Source organism: Photinus pyralis, unplaced genomic scaffold (assembly GCF_008802855.1).
Source record: "Photinus pyralis isolate 1611_PpyrPB1 unplaced genomic scaffold, Ppyr1.3 Ppyr1.4_LG8, whole genome shotgun sequence".
Taxonomy (NCBI): Eukaryota; Metazoa; Arthropoda; class Insecta; order Coleoptera; family Lampyridae; genus Photinus; species Photinus pyralis.
Window position 1 is genome coordinate 24,745,032 of NW_022170819.1, and position 17,935 is coordinate 24,762,966.

General features: G+C 36.8%; 1 long non-coding RNA gene across 1 annotated transcript; it reads left to right on the forward strand.

Annotated features, from left to right (window-relative positions):
* Window positions 1-16,114: 16,114 nt before the first annotated feature.
* On the forward strand, window positions 16,115-17,183 carry LOC116179649. Its single transcript, XR_004147010.1, has 2 exons — window positions 16,115-16,203; window positions 16,479-17,183. It is a non-coding gene; the product is annotated as an uncharacterized LOC116179649 (long non-coding RNA).
* Window positions 17,184-17,935: the final 752 nt, after the last annotated feature.

Genomic DNA, 17,935 nt, shown 5'->3' on the forward strand with positions numbered 1-17,935 from the left:
TCCAGTTTGATTTGCAGATTAAGAGAAGGTCAAAATTATGTAAGGTAAGGGTTGTGTATTGTTACAAATTGTTACAACTACAACAATTACAACCCCCGCAAGCTAGGATTGCTATGCACATAAGTGGCAATTTTCAGAAAGATTTACATAATATTAATCCGAAAAGGAAATCTGTTTTTACAGAGCAATTTCAGGGTTCCTTATAGATAATTTAAATATAATCTATCAGAGCAATAGAAATATTTGGTCTACCACCAGAGTAACAATGCAAGCGATTGGGGATTGCTATGAATGTAAGTGCGAATTTCATACTAAATTACATACATAAATTTTAAACGAGAAGGGAATTAACCTCTGTAGATAATTATCATAAATCTTTTGCATACAAGGAGGTTGAACCTCTCTTATTTGAAATGAAATAGAGATTTTTAAATACGATTTGAAATTATCACATAATCTGGATGGACCTCGGGATAGACCCATGTAGATATTTTCCCTAATAAACCTTGACAATTCGATTTTAAATGAAAAACAAGTTGTTTCTACTTTCATGGGTTCCCAAACATAAAAACGTCATAAACAGAATCTTCCTGTAGACAATGTTGATGATACAATAACAAAACCGAAACGCTCTCCTTACGTCGACAATGGGATAGACGATTAACTAATGGAGATGCAGTTTATAACATTTCCGTCGGATAATTTTTCTTCTACTAAGGGACCGGGGAGTTGCTGCCCTCAGGAGCAATTTTTTTGCACGATTTCCTTCAATGTTTATAATTAAAATAAGGAGAAATTTGTTATAAGCAATGTACTTTCCTTTCATTTATGTCTTTCCAATATACGTGCCTTAACTCAGTTAACCCTCGCTATGAACTCGAAATAGGAAGGCCAATCCTGTTATTGTTATTTTAGCATTCGCACCGGAAACTTCGAACTTCACGTGGACAATATTCCCACGCAAAATTACGTACTGAAAATCGTATCGTGTTTAATTACCTCTCTCCTATTTTCCACACCTGTCTCATGGCCACTTCTCCCTTATTTCTACATATCTAAATATTCTTACTTCTCCTGCTCTTTCCTGTCTCGGCTACAATTCCACCTCCCTACCTCCCTTTTCTTTCCTACCCTCTTCCCAAATCTTATTATCTTCTATTGTTCGACATTTATTTCCATTCCTTTTTTCTCAGTATTTCACCATTATTCCCGTCATTTCCTTCATCTGTTTTCCTCTGTTGCCTTTATTATTGTGTCATCCGCATATCTACTTTGACCCGGTCTTTTCGTCCCTGTATCAATCTTTCTCTTGTCCAGAACATTTCAGATTCCATTCCTCATATCCTTATTTCCTTACCCTACTCCTTGTCTCTCAATGTATAACTCCGTGATTCTGTTCTTTAAATTATTATCTATTTCCTCATCCTCCACCAATTCTCATACAGTTTCCATTTCTACTCTGTCAAACACTTTTCCGCCCTTTTTCTCCAATTCTCTCTCAACCAGTCTCTTTAGTACATCGTTCCTCTGTTTCTTTCGAATTATTTTTGTACCGTTAGTAAAGTGAACGTATTGTGTAGAAAGGGAAACCAAACCGAAATTATTGCAGAAATTTGCAAATATTAAATGACAAAAGGATTCACACATTTGGGTCAGTTAGGAGACTTTCATTATCTGATATTGAACTTAAAATAGAAAACTGGACAAACTTCTCCTAACCGAATCCCTACACGAATCTTAGATACAATGAAATAATTTCTCTTTTACAATTAGATGGAATCGTTCAGGGATATTTCCATTTTTTTACGGTTCAAAAATCAAAGTTTCGTTAATAAAACTCACGATCTGCATTGAATATAAAAATAAATAAATTATCTTATTTATAAGAAGTCTACCCTATAATCGTCCAACTTTAGAATTACCAGTTTGCCTACTGGCCAGTTAATTAAATTTTATATCAGCAAACAATGTAACCATTAATTGTAGACAAGCAAATCCAAACCATTGAATGGGCGCATGAAGTTATTAAATGCCCCAGGTACGAACATGAAATTAATAAAAATGGCTATTTAGCGTTTCTAACAAAAAATTTGCGGGAGAAACCCGAAATTTTGCACAATTTGAATTAAAAGTTCACTTCATTTGTTCGAAATCTGAGGTTATGTTACTTATCATTCTTAAGTTGGTGAAACTCAAAAATCCTAAGTGACAGCTAATTTTTGTAAAACGTAAGAACTTCTTCTTCTACTAAATTGAAACATGCTGAGTTTAACGTGTATATTAACAGTTAGTGTAGTAAAAGTAATAATAAAGTTATAATAGGTATAATATACAATACAATTTTAGGTTTAGTTCGACTTATACACCTAATAAGCGACACTTCAATAAAACCACTATTGGAAGCGCATACAGGCTAAACTTGAATGCCTTAGGAAAGAAGAATGTCGTAAAGATGGTTACATTTTGCATCTGGCAAGGATCGCCTTTTCCGTATCGACCACCGAGAGGGGAAACCTTACCACTCGCACGGGGAAGGGACATCCTTCGCATCTTCCATAGACCGCCTCTTTGTTAGCGACCGCCGATTAACTTCGAACGCCTTTTTTGTATCAGCCGCTGACTTATTCCATTCGATTAATTCTTACGCCCCTAAATCAACGCGTGATATTAACACTACCAGCACTGGTACTCTTCTCTCGCTTCCGCGCACTGCACCGGGCGGCTGAACAACTTAATCCTTAATTCCATCTAATGATAAAAATAGAAAGTTAAACATACAATGTCCTTTTATATGGATATAAAATTTTCCTTTAAATACAGTGTAGATTAAAATTCAATTAACTTTAAATTGCAAATTATTAGCGCACGTTACACCGCATAAAATTTGATCTCGCGAGCAAGTAAAAGAATGTAACTTTCCGTTCCATGGCTATTCGAAGAATTCGCGATGTAATCGTTACTATATTTTTAGTTCCGCTGTTGACGCTCCCGTGGCCCAAAAACGAATGAATCAAAATTCTTCTTCCCTGACGTATTCTTACCTGCCTTTCTAATAAGTAAACAATGGCGCTTTATTATGGAAATTTTTTATCATTAGCTCCTTTAATTCGTTTAAATCCACGCTAGCGCTAAGGGTATTTATCATAATCGCAGGTAATCTTGCGTTTTCCAAGGACTAGTAGTGAAATCATACTACGCAATACTAATTGAGCAGTTTTGATCGCATAAACCTCATTAAGACAGCTTTCTCCGCACTCAAAAACCGACAGACTGACTCGAAGACTTCCCAATCCCGGCACATATAGAACTCAATGATGCATATAAAAATAGTCGAGGGTTAAATGAGCTTGAGATTCCTGCGGCTATCTCGTAATTAACATGGGTGTAAACGCAAATAAAGGATTCTCACAATTCAATACAATTCGTTTATTATTTGTCGCCAGTACGTTCGGTAAATATGTATACAGTGTTATTCGTTTAGAAGTAGACATAGGGATTTCCTATGTCTACTTTTAAATGACAAAAACTCTTCTGAAAGACGGCTAATTTTATGCAACCAAAATAACATGCGCACACATTCTGCACTGCCATTCTGGATTTTAGTAAAAGTGCCAGTAAATATTATGCTTTTAGGTTATGTTGAAGTGATATTAAATTCGACCGCTATTTCCCTTAAGTTTCTTATGGGATTCTCTTCCACAAAAATTAAAATGTTCAGTTTCATATCCTGCTTGTTTACGGTGTTTTATGTGCATCGCATTTAAACAACCACTCTTGCTAAAATGATTAACAGACGATCTTTAAATTGTTACCGGCACTATACCAATTGACAATGTCAACTTTTTCTTCAGTTGAATACATCGCACACGAACGAAAATAAAAATACGGAATCCGAAGCAACAATATTCCTCCAATTAATAAATATGGCCGCCAGATCTTCATTTGTTTGAAGAAGTTATTTTGGTTGCATAAAATTAGACGTCCTTCAGAAGAGTTTTTATCATTTAAAAGCAGACATAGGGAAAACAATACACATGTATAATATTGGTACACATTAACAACACGTACGCAAAAATATGTCAAATGGTTACAATTTAAAAAGTAAGACACGGACAACCTGACAGTGAGCTAATACTGGCACTGGAGCATAAACTGGGGCCCACATGTAGGTACTAACCTCTTTAAGCGTAGCCTAAATCTACCTCTTAAAATAAGAGGGCTGATCATAGACAAAGAAATTACAGCAACAAAGGGCAAATGAACTTTTCAATTTGCACAACAAAACCTAAAAGAATGCCTAACTTACCCGGGGTGAATTGACAGATGGCCGTACTTGCGGAATCAGTGAAAACCTAAGTATCTCCTCCCAGACAATCAGATCTCCAGGAATAATCATAATTGGAAAGTGCAATTAGAACCACGGGGCTTAACGTGCGGACCCAAGGCGTGCTGACCGTAGAAAGATGGTCGGAAAAGGGAAATTGGGAATGCAAAAATGTGTGGTTTAAATTCCCACTGAGAGATGACAAAGGGCCGGTTTTACAATTACACTTTTACGCAGAATAAGATATCCTTGGAATAACTGCCATAGCAACATGTATCTCATTGGTTGACACCATTGTAACCAACGCAACCGTCGACAATATTATTCTAGGTATAGCTTATTCTCGGTATATACCTGCATTGTAGAATCGGCCCAAAGACAGTTAGAAATGAAGTATGCCAGAAAATTTCAAATAATTAATGCAGTGACCGTAAACCAAAAACATCTAATATGTACTTACGAAAACCTACTGCCATAAACATTAAACATATTCCATGAAATCCAACCAAATAACGAAATACGGTTGGAGTTTCTTTGAAATTATCTTCCATAAAATTGTTGGTGCTTTCTTTGATTATAGTTTGTCGTTATTTCTGTATTAAACAGTTAAGTTAAACAGTTTTCTGGGGGAAACTGAAATGGAAATACTGGAAACTTTTACACTTACGTAAGATTGTAAGTTGATTGCTTCTCTTTTGTTACAGATATGGAGGAAGATCGGGACCGACTCCAGAGATGCCTAATACAAATTTAGCGTAACAAACTACGACCGGATTACGCTCGCGATGCTCTGGCAGGGGGTGCAGACCAAATTTAAGACCAAAGTAAAATAGTAGATTCGCGAAAGGTTTAAAAATGCAACGCGCGTTAGCCCGTAACACGCCGACACCATCGACGCCCAGCGATGATCCGAATCAGTTGGGTACCGCCGATGTTGCAATTTCATGCCTTTGGATCCTGACACCTCTAGCCGCGACCGTCTCCTTGCTCGTGGTACTAATCGCGATGTTAACAAATCAGTGGCTTCACACGGAGGAAAAAATGAATAATCCATCGTACAATGGGACGGGCGAAAGGGACTATTTATCTAAATGTACCATCTCGGGATTATGGATGCTCTGCTTCACAAACCGTAAGTAATTTTATTTATAACCGTCCCCGTAAACATTTTAATTAAGAGGTGCAGGATAGTTTCAATTTGAGACGCAATCGGAGTATAATTTCCCGTTATCAATTTGACATTTTAATTAACAAATAATAATAGCGATGGGCAACGTTCCAAAATTGCACCGATTGCAGCACGCTCTCTCATTAGGAATTTGTTAATTACGAGGTGTAAAGCGTCGAAGCTAAGGCACCGCTTGTATTATAATTAAGTTCGTGTACATATCGCGATACACCTCCCCATCCCGTGATAGTTCGAAATCATGAATAATATAATCATTAATTCGAGAACTATTAAATTTTGAGAGCCACTAAGGCGAGTCGCTTGCATAATCTCATAACCCTTTATAGGATAAACGGCGTGCATGCTAAACAGTGCCTACTATCACTCGGGGGACAAATTGGCTGGTTCCACCTGAGGTGGAGATTTAAAATCGGATTTTTCGTGGGTCTCCGTAACCGCGCGGTAGTCGTTAACTACGTGTAATTACGTATATGGGTTAAGTGACAATGCAACAATATTAAGCGTTGCAAGTTGCCGTTATTACTCTACGGGGGTTTATCGGTGTGTCGGTTCAGGGGTTGGCCATTCTGTAGTTTCACATTCCCCATAGTGTATATAGTTCGGTTAGTTTATCAGTGTTGGGGTCCGCTTACTGATTTACTATCACTTTACAACGCAGTTAGTTGTTGCTCCTCAGTGTTGCAGTCTAATTAAAATTTATTTCTGGTTAGTTGAGAACTTGATATTAAATTTGAGGGCGAAAGGTGAGGACGTTACCTCTCAATTAAAAGAAATTACGGAACTAGATTCGTAAGTATAGCTTAGGGGAGAGAGACCTCGCTTCTCAATTAAAACTTTTATATGAATCTACTACCGAAATTATTTTGTATTATCCTTTTAACGTTTTAGACAATTATACGCTTGTACAGAACTAGTTTACGAACTCTAATTAATATTGAGTTATTTTGTCTGCTAGTTTCTCTAATTAGCTTTCTCCTTCCGGAACCGTCTCAAAACGTATATGACAAAATTGGCATTCTAATTACGAGAATATCGGTTTCATTCCGTACCTTCCGGCGTAATTGTACTGCTTACCACTTGCCTGAGTCTGTTCATCTACTTACACGGCTTGATTTTCTGTTAAGTTTTAAGGAGGTTCCGCAGCACTCTGAATATCGCCTGAAATCGCATTGCACTAGGTTGCTAAGTGGTCTAGGGCTTTACATTCAAAACAACGCGGTTGCAGTCAAGGTTAAAACAAGTTTACGGAACAATGGGCCAGATAAGCAAGCAACCAAAATTCTGGAGAAATGGTTTTTGGTGCAATAAAATCCTTTGTGGAAAACTATATGGACAGTTACATGGCCTTGGTGGTCAAATCCAACTTTAACAACAAAATTGTGGAAACTAGTGAATCGCTACCCATTGTCGCACGGAGGTTCTAAACCAAAAATTTTTGGTTAGCAGGGTCCCACCCATGGGACTGGTAACTTGTCCCTCGTACGGGAATTTCAAGCCTACAGTCGAGATTCGCAATCCATCATAACCTTAGAAGTCGTAATTTGGTGACAGTATTTCCCATCTCTGGGACTGTCACTTCACGGCGAAAAGTCTTAGTTTACAAACAACAAGTGCAAACAGTATTGCCACGTCTTGAATCGCTCCTGTCCGCAATCTCCACTTAGTTAGAAATAAATTATAAGACCTATTTGCCTACTGATAGTGAATATGTGCTAATTAATCTGGTATGAATGGGTACAAAGTAGAAACGTGTTAAGATTTATAAGAAGAGGAGGAAAAGGAAAGCTAGAGGCCATTTTGTAGGGTTTGAACAAAGATGGGCTACCTACCTACCCACATCTCATGTGGGAAACAGCTGGAATATTTAGCCGTGCAAATTGCTACAAGAGCTATACAAAGGATGTGCCCTATCTTTATGTCACATAATCCAATAATTCGGATACATAAAGTAACGGGAACATTAAAACGGTTTTTTTTTCGAAATTTTGAAGGGTTTGGAATTAAATTTCTTTAGGGCAACTCGGTATCGGCATTGGTATCGGGCAGAACGGTTTTATTCGATAATCGGTTTTTCAAAATTTGTTATTCTAAATTTCTATTTATTCAGGGAAAGGCGCAGGATGTACCATGGACTTTTTTCTTTTGTCTGGTAATGGTGTGTGATCAAATTGAGACTCCAATTCGGCGCGAAGTGCCATACAACGTTGATTATGTGGGTTCCTTATCAAAAGGTTATATAACCTTTAGGGTCCCCTCCAAAACATTGCCCGCGGTCACTACGTCACTCACAAAGCACCTAGCCAGCTAGCCTAAAACAAATCAAAATTGAAACTTAGAATTTTATCATCTCCTCATACACATCCGGCAACTGCTATAACGAACAATCCTAATATTGCCTTCGAATTTCTTAATTTGAGAGGCTCTATCAATTTCCGAAAATTCCGAAGAATTTATTACACAAATTTTCATTAACACCTGACATACTTCTTGCGCACGATTAGAGACACTCAAAGGCGTTTCCTTTTTGTAAAACACCTGTATCTCTTATCAGCGGAAGAACACGTGCGTTTAATTAATTTTCGCCTGATAAAATTACTTCTTATTGCAAACGATTGCATAAACGCCATTTTTAAAGTACGCAAACGTTACCAGATGTGTCTTACTTAAAGCATCTTATCTAAATTGAACAATTTAATAGCGGTAAAATTAAAATTAAAACTACGCAATTAGAAACAATTCTAAAAGGAAAAACAAACACTGAAATACATTTTTAAATTAAACGAACTAATTTTGCACTTATTTCGTAAATAATTCCCCAAATAAAAATATAAACTAAAAATAAAATAAGAATACAAGTAGTAAATAACTGGCAATTCTAAGCAAGGTTACACGTATAAGGTATATCTTAATCTAATATCATGTACAGACAGAAAGATAAATAAATTATAACTAACTGAATTATCTCATGTTAACATTAATGACAAAGGCAAAAAATTAATTAAAGGGCACTTTACAGTTAATTGCACATTAGCAACTTCTCTATTTCGTCACGACCGACGGTAGCAAAAATGTACGGCAAAGGAAAATACACGACAAAGGCAATTACCGATTACCTGCACTTTGGCAGCTGCTTCGATATTTCATATATCTGGGAGGTGAGTTCCAGCTAAACAGAACATATCAATTATAGGTTGATGAACTCGTTTTACCATTTCATAAAAGAATGATACTTCATCGATAGGACTGTTTTAATGCTCGCCACACAAAATATACATATAAAAACTACAATACCAATATCAGACTAAGATATAATTAATTCAAACTTACGAGCCCCATTAATAAATGGTTTTCGGATTGCGACATAAGTAAAAGAAAGATAGGTAATTAAATTAAAACATATGGCAGAACATAACAGGAAACGTGTTCACCAACTAAGGAATACCATGAAAATAGATTTACCTCGAAAAGATACAACAGCTCCCTGTTTACGTAAATACGTTTAGATATATCTTTCAGACAATTTTTGCTTGATTCCTCTGGATTTTTAAAATGAAATTTCCACATTTATCGCAAAATAAAACTTGTCATTTCAACGAAAAAATCACGTGATATTTCCCCATTCTCGGTTGTACCAACTACACACTAAAGCGCATTCAGTCAGTTACTCAAACTAACTGTACATTCAGCGAAACAACGGGACTACTAAATAATCTAATATACTCTAATTTAAATTTGATATTCTTACGCCATCTGGGTGTTTTCTATGCAAACCGGGTTTGTTGAAATGTAACTTATTCCTGTAGTAGATTTCTTTTACCTTAGTTCTTTATTTTGCCAGTAGAGCCCATTCGAGTGTAATAGGTTTCTTTTACAATAGCTTTTTTTTTACTTTCGCCGTTATAGGTTGTGAACTTCTTTTCTTTTCACCATATTTCCTTTTGAGTGGTTTCTTTTTCTGTTTCTGAGGGGTCTGTGGTTGCTCCATTGAGCGCTTTATGCATGAAAGTGTTACTCCGACGATTGTTAGTTTGATTACATTGTATCTTCCGATTTGTGTATTATACGAAGATATTAGTTACTGTTACTTTGTAAATTAGTTTTTGAAGTTACCGAGACTTAGTCCAAAACGGATTTATATCTGCAATTTTTAGTTGCGTTACAGTCACTCTGAAGAACTTGTTATTGTTATATATCACCGATTATACCGACAATCCGTGGTCGGGTCAAAATTTTGCTTTTGTTTAGTTATTGAATTATTGATTCTTATTGAGTATTAATTACGGTTTTAGTATCCGATTTGCCTAGTGTCAGACGTTAGACATTGCTGTATCGCAATATGTTCAGCAGTCGAGAAATCGAAGAAATGGAAAAAAAAAGAAATTTAAGAGAAGAATCTAATTAATGAAATCTAAATTTGAAGAAACGGATCAATTCTTTACTTCAGAATGGTTTTAAGTGTTTAAAAGATCCAAAGTAGTTTAAGTTGTAAAAATGAAACTTTATAAGATAAAATCGGTAATTAATGATAATTGAACACATGAATTTGGCAGATTTATTGAACTGAATTAAAGACACAAAAATGCGATTCATATATCCTTCGACGCTTTTATGGCTAGGAAACACTTGGTGGTCATAGATAACTCGAACTCGAAAGGACAACAACCCCGAAAGTTCAGCTCAGTTCTGATGGCTGTGATGACCCCAGCAACAGATCAGCTAAAGTACCACGTAACTCTGGCAACATTGCGGTCTAAATGCATCTAGTGGAGTACAAAGGCTACGTGTAGGGGAGATCTCCACAGGTTTTTATGGAAAAATTGTGGAGAAACGTGATTTTGTAGAAAGACTGTCGCCCATAACCCCTTAAGAGGAGATTGTGGTGTCGCAGGGGTCACTGTTGCGACCACTTTTGCATCAAGTGCGCGGTGATAGTTAAATCTAAGCGGGCAGAGCTGGATAACGGAATAAGAACGACGCCTTGTGTCAAAACCAAAATAAATATCGCTAATATAATCGAACAGTAGCCATATAAAAACAAAACCGCCACTAATTTCGGCGAATAACATCAAAACTCTTGATTAAACTAATCACGGTGAATTGCTCAATTTAGTTTGATGCAACACTGCAATGTTCCCAGTGCTTAAATACTTGGACAAATTGCAATATTGGAGGTAATGGATTGATTACCACTACTAATTGAGCTCGAGCGTTACCTACTAACACATAAACGACGAAACGATTATCCAACATTAAAACTCGATCGGTTTTGCCAAGGATTAAATCCAAAAAATCTAATTAGAAGTTTTTGATTGTAACCTAAAGCGGTCGCATCTAAGATTTCATACAAGGCTGGTAAGTGTTTGGGATCAAAGTTCGAGGACAATCGAAAGGGGTGACAAAGTATTTGTAAAGCGTTAGATCCGATTAACAAGAAAGGGACGGACTGTATTTCAAAGACGAGGGTTCATGTAAACGACTCGGACCAACTTGTAATTAGTTGGTTGAATAGATCGATTTGTCCACCCTTAATTGACACGTGTTGAGCCGTCTAATAAATTACATAATTTATTTTCTGCGCGATTTCTCTTGGGTGGTATTTTTAATTACCGCTCGGTATATCCTCTTTGCATTCATGTAACGCTTGAAACCTCGTTTTTTCCGTGAAGGGGAATATATACTTTGACGTTAACATTTTCTGTAGTTAGGCATTAACACTTGGCTGCGTAGAATAGGACCAACGTGAATTCAAGTTCTCGTAAACGAGATACAGCTCATTATTCTTGGTTAACTATGCAGGAAGTTCTGGAGAGATGATGGCCTAAAACAGCCTGTGCATCCCTATAGTGATTCATTACGTTGTTCAAATCGTTTTTAGAGATTTTCTTGTTGTTGCGAATGTACTAAAAACGTTTGTAAGTGTAATTAAAATTCATGTAATCGTGACTTCGTAAAATGTGTAAAAGCTCTTTCAGAACTTTTCGGTTCCCCCCTTTCAGCTGCGTCTCCTTACATTCCACTGCTTTTTAACAAGACTGAAAATATTCAAAAGAATTGCGACCTTTCATTTTATTTAGCGTAGCAATAAAATTTTATTTTAGTAACTTTTGAAGGCCGCCAGTTCGCAACAAAAATGGATCGTTATATTAATAGCAAGTCGTCTTTAAATTCTACACAAAGTACATTTATAAGGTTTGGCGTTTTGGGCAAACGTAACAAATAAGCACTCGGTAAGCTCCGGCAAAGTAGAGGTGAACCGGGGTGAAGGTGGGAGTTCTAGTATACTAGGAAAACAAATCAAAAAGGAAAATGGAATATTTAACCGGATCAGCGCCACTTGGTTACAATCGAGGGTAATTTAACAAATCTCCGAAATAGTACAAATAATGTAAAAAGAGGATAAACACGTAATCGGAGAAAGGATTAAAATCAAAACGGGCTTCCGCATAAACAACGGAGCTACAATCGTTAAATAAATATCAAACAAAGGTAATACTTAGAATTCGATTGTATCGAAAACCAGTATGTAATCAAACGTTATATCAAGGAATCATCGAGAATAAATATTACCTTTTTCACTACAGGTCGCAACAGCCTTGTTGAGCTCAAGAAGGACACTTTCTGCCAATCTGTAACAGACAACAACACAAACAAACAAACGATATTCAAATTTAGTTCTGATTGGCTGCTTGTTTACAAAATTTTAAGGAAGGAGATTTTAGGTGGGAGAAGGGTGATCTTTTAAATACGACAGCATAACGGAAAATCGGACTTGATTTTTGAGTGGTGGTCCGATAGTATTAATCCGCGCTTTAAACACCGTTTTGGGCAGTCAGCCTGTTGCATTTTAAGACAGAGATCGTTTTCTTATAGTGAAGTTTGTTTATTGAAAAAACTTAATTGATTTAATGTAGGACGTCATCAAATAAATTAATCCAGTTCGTGAGAAGTTTTAAGCAAGAAATAATAGTTCGACTTGTGTGTCGACCAAACAGTTTATTTATTGCACAGCGAAGCCTTCCTACTAGGTTCCCTTTTCGCTAATAATAAAAGGGTCCCACTGTCCGAAAAGCCACAAGGTTTAAGCATCAAGTTCGACAAAACCAGTTCGTGTTATCAAGATGAAGCTGTCAGCGAGTGTTTGTTTAGTTCTTTGTGCACCAGAAAATTGCTGTTAACTGATTTTCTTTAATTAATAGTCTATCGATCGCTTGTATGCGTGGTGTGTGTCTGAAATCCTTTCCTTCTTTTAGTTTTACCAATTATCTCTTACGGTAAAATTTTTTGGTACTCGGAGATTGTTTGTTTCAAAGGAAAAAGAAGTTTCCATTGTTGAATGTAGTGGATTTAGTATAAATTTCGCTAAAGTTGCCTAGAACCGTAGGAAAACGTTTGAAGGGTGTGTTTTGCCATTTCACATAGCAATACATTTTTTTAAAAACAAGCGATAGGAACCCTTAAAGAAAGACATGAAAACGGAACCGTAAAAAATAGAGAGAAAGAATGAGAGCGTCACGAAATTGTATATGAAAGAGGTGTGCACAAACAAAGGTAAACAAAAAAGCTATAAAGGTGGTGTTCTGGAAGTGAAGCGCGAACTAATGGTGGGGCTATACAATCGTTATCATTAGATCAATAATAAAGAGCCAATAGAAACAAATGTATGGCTTCATTGGTTAGCCACGTACCATAAACTTTTGTTTCTATTGGCTATTTCTTAATGATGTAATGATAGTGAACTAATGATAACGATTGTATAAACCTACCATTAAATGTAAATGGAGCGTGAAGGGAGAAGATGCCAAAGAAAACCGTGTAAAAAGACCTGTAAAGAGAGTGCGAAGGAATAGGGAATTCAGAAGGAACAAGCAAAGAAGGGTTAAAAGAGATGGTAACAAGGTAGGAGAGCGTAAAGGGTCACCTGAGAAAGTTGTGTAATAATAGTTGAGGAAGTAATTAGTGACTAAGGCCTGAAAGAGACGTCAAAAGGTACAGATGGATCATGAAAGTGATAATTTAAGGGAGGGGGGGGGGCAGGCCAGAAACTTCGCCTTAATCGCTAGATAAAACTGGACTCGAACTATCTTGGGAAAGAAGTTGAAATAGATTCACGGCGGCTGCTCTGACGCGAGAAACTTTTATCTTTTACCAAGCAGACAACTATACTTTATGGACTCCAACTCATACTAACTTCTTTTTCACAAACTTGACAACTTCACTGAAAGATAATTTAAATCTTTTATTAAAACTGCTCAACTTCTTCTAGACACTATATTTCGAAAGTGACGCACAGCGTCTTCAACAAAATTAAAAAGACCATTAATTATCAAACTCCCCGACGTCCTAAAAATCGGGGACTAATCTGGAAATTCATGTTAATTAAGCGCGCATCATTTGACACTAGATACAATCGGATCAGACGAGGTTTAATGCAATACATAAAATTACCTACCGGTATTTATACTCACTTAATTGGCCGGATTAAAATTCCAAAAATTCGATAGTCCAGTAATTCCCATTGTTGCGTGAAATTTTGTGTCAATCGCAAAAGGACTGCGAAAATTAAATAAACTGCAAAAACAATATTCCAGTTGCGTAATTTTTTAAACATCAGGATTCTGCATGACTAAAGGCCATCGATTCGGAATCCACTGGGGTTGAAGTGTGACTGCGGCAAGGCATTCCCTAGTTGAACAAATGCAAAAATGAGTTGAAGACAGATTGAATAGTATATACAGGGTGTTCCAGATAACTTTGTTATAAAAATTCCTGCATTAATTGGTAGTCGCCGCTGGGGGATTACCTGTTATACTGTTAAAATTATTCAACTGCACAAAACCCTTCATTGCGATACAAGGCGCCCATTAAATTCCTTTTATAATTAAGCGTAATGCAATAAAGTTGTTTAAATTTTGTAATATCAAATAACTTTGCGCAAACTTACCCGAATTCTTGCTTTTATAAGATACGAAATTGTTACAAAGTCGAAACTCGAAAAATAACTTTAGAACTTTGAGAGTTTAGATACTTTAGTAATATTAAATCAAAACTTGACACGAAAGATAAGGTGCAAAACAATGCTCGCTTTTAATGCTAATTTGTTACCGTACTATGGAGACTTTAAAATTATCTTTAAGTTGGCCCCAAGTTTGTTGTTAAGCCTTTCGTGACTGGGGGAGAAAGTGCAACATGCAAAATCGAAATCGTCACTTTCTAAATATGAAATTAGTTCGTTGTGTTAAATCACCTCGTACTTGAGTTGATTTGCATTTACTTAGTTTAGTAGTACACAGCAATTGGTAACATTAAACTAGTCTAGTCGACCGAGTGTATCGCCGTAGTAAATGGATTACCTTCGAACTTCGCGCAAAGGTTAACGTATTGAATTCTCAATTAGGTTGGTAGAACGGTTTAGTTTGACCTATCAGGTTGGAAACCGCAACGGGGATTTAAAATGTACAATGAGAACAAGTGGAAAACCGATGTACAAGTAGTGGAATAAGGTCTAATGCAAAATCTGTGTTGAGTAGTACAGTTTTTAAACTTGGCGACCGGACTTTCGCATAATCCGTAATTGTTACGTACGTGGTAGTATTAGCGAGTATTGATTTTATCGTACCTGTATCTACCTATGTCTGACAGTAAAATTTGAATAAGTAGAAGTTTAGTGTGCCTGAAAATATTGTGTCATCTCGAAAATGAACCAGGTTTGGGAAATCTCAAACAATAGGTACTTTGCGTCATATGGGCATTGAAGCCGAAATCTACATCTCAATTTTATTGAAAAAGCAGTCAAATGCATATTTAGGGAAATGCATATGTCCAAAATTTCATGCTACGTTTGATCCAAAGATGCAAAAGATTTTGATCTGTAGTGTGGTCACTACTCCCGAGGTGGTTGTATCGTGGGTAGTATTTACACTAATTTTATAACCGCATCAAAGCAACACCAACATTTTTTAATTTCTGATTAATTATTGACAAGTTTTCTAATTCATTACCATGTAAACCAAATACAATACCAAAAATCAGACCTAATTCCAATTTATTCGAACTTACGTACCCCATTAAAAACTGGGTTGCAGATTACGAGATTGATAAAACAAAAATAGGTAATTAAATTAGCTCATTAACATTAACACGTGTTAACAAAGTGGAATTCTATGAAATTAACTTTACCTCAAGAGGAATACAGCCCTGTCCCATTCGCGTAAAGACGCTTTAAACAATTTTAGCGTGAAGACTCTGGAATTTTCCAATTCAAATCGACCTTCTTCGCAAAGATAGAACTGTCATTACCCCGACAAAAGCAAAAGTGAAAATCATGTCAATGGCAATGGTACCAACTACTCCCAACACACTAAGAGCGCATTCAGTCAGTTCGGCATTTAATGGACCGCTTTATCTTAGTTATGTCATTCTTTTTTGGAACCTTTTAAAAGATCGGTGAGTGGTGCTTGGTTTCGAGCGTGGGGTAAAAACTTTCTATAAACGTTCAGCATGCCTAGTGTTACGGTACACGCTGTATATTATGTATAGATCGGGTTTTCCGTAAGTTATCTCTCCGTTCCCACTTACAAATTTTCGGCGCTCACATACACCGCACCAAAATTGGGCTTTTCCTCTTTCGTTGTCAACCAGCGGCACGAGTGCTATTGCTCGCTCGATCATACATTTTTCAATCTATAAAGACGTAAGTGTACTTGTCATTATATTTGTGATTTTGTTCTGTATTATTTACTGTATGCTACTTGTGAATTGTTAGTCTGACTATTCTGTAAGCGCCATAAGGGTAATCGCTATTTAATTTTAACTGTTGCTTATATGGTGAAATTATAACACGCTTTCCATGGTCTGCGATAACAAAAGATCTGTAGCGTATCTACAGATCTATCATTTTCCCTTTATCTTGACCAGGGAGCGTTATATGCATGAAGTCTTGTTTAATACTAATAGGCGTATCCCTAGGTGAGCCTTCACAAGGTTTTTCCTTTTGTGTTATTGCTGCATTTGGAATTCCAATTACGTCTCCGAGGCCAATAATCTTCGACGCCAAGGGTAGTAACCAGTGGTGGACACAATAACACCCCGTTCCCGCGATGGCCACGCGAGGAAGAGCGGCCACCCCTTAGTGACCACCGTCGTCGCGCATGATGGTCACCTTCTAAGTTCTAATAAAGCACGCCAAAGACATCACGACACCCAGCTTAACATCATACAGTCGTATTGGCCGGATTACGTAATTATATAGACACCTAGAATCATAGTTAACAAAAAGTAGCTCACTTGTACGCCTTAGTTGTTTATTATTGTTAATCTTATAATTAAATATTATTAAATTTAACTACATGTTATGGCCAGTGAGTAACATTGCTCGTCGTTGATCCACGGCATTTGGCCGACCCCTTTTTTTTATTTTCTTTAAAGCGAGGCCACTGGGCACTCGCTACAAATGGTAGCAGAGCGTAACGTAAATTTTATTGTTGTAATCTTTATCAAAATTGTTGGTGTATTGTGAGCTACGATTATTTTTATGTGTTGTTTATGCAATAACCTTGTGATAATTTATCGATTTTATTTGTCGCGCTTGTACCGATCGATCATATTTATGCAGCATGTGCGGTTGATAGTCAATTAGATATTTTACTCGTATAGGTATTTTCCGCGTTTTAAGGTTTCTTTCATACTGACAGTTATTATTTTACATAACTTCTTTGATGCCACCTCCTATTACGCGTAGCACCGCAAAAGGTGTCACCTCAGTTTCGAAATTTTCCACACCTGCGGTAGCCAACCCTAAACAACTGTTACAATTCCCAAAAGGTAGTCGGGTTGCTAGCATGACTGAGCAGGAACTCCTAACTGCCTTTCAACGCCTTAAAGAGGTTCCAGATGAGTCTCCGCAGGCAAGTACTGCCAGTACTGTCAATTCTTCGGTACATTCGCAACGTGTACTCACCGCCCCTACTTTGAAAACGAAATCTAAGAAATTACTATCTCCTAAACCTAAACCAACTTTGCCTAATTCATCATTTGTAAATTCACTTGCACAAGATATTCAAGATATTCAAACTACCAATCAAAACTGCTCCGAAATTTTGAAAGTCGCAATTGAGGCAGCAGACAATATCACCTCGTACCATAAGATTAAGTTCAAAGTTGACTCGAATAAATTAATATCGAATGTTCCTACATGTAGCCATAACAATCCCCAGGCTATTGTGCTTTTTATCGAGGCAGTAGACAAGATTTTCAAGCTCCCAAACGTCGATAGTTTAAGTCTTCTGATCGCGTTATCGATTAAAGTGGACGATCACATTACAGAATGGTGGTCTACTATGATGAGTAAACCGTGGACTGAGGTGAGGGGAGCTCTTTTCTCTAAATACATAAATAATTCAGATATAATCCTAATGTGCGATAAA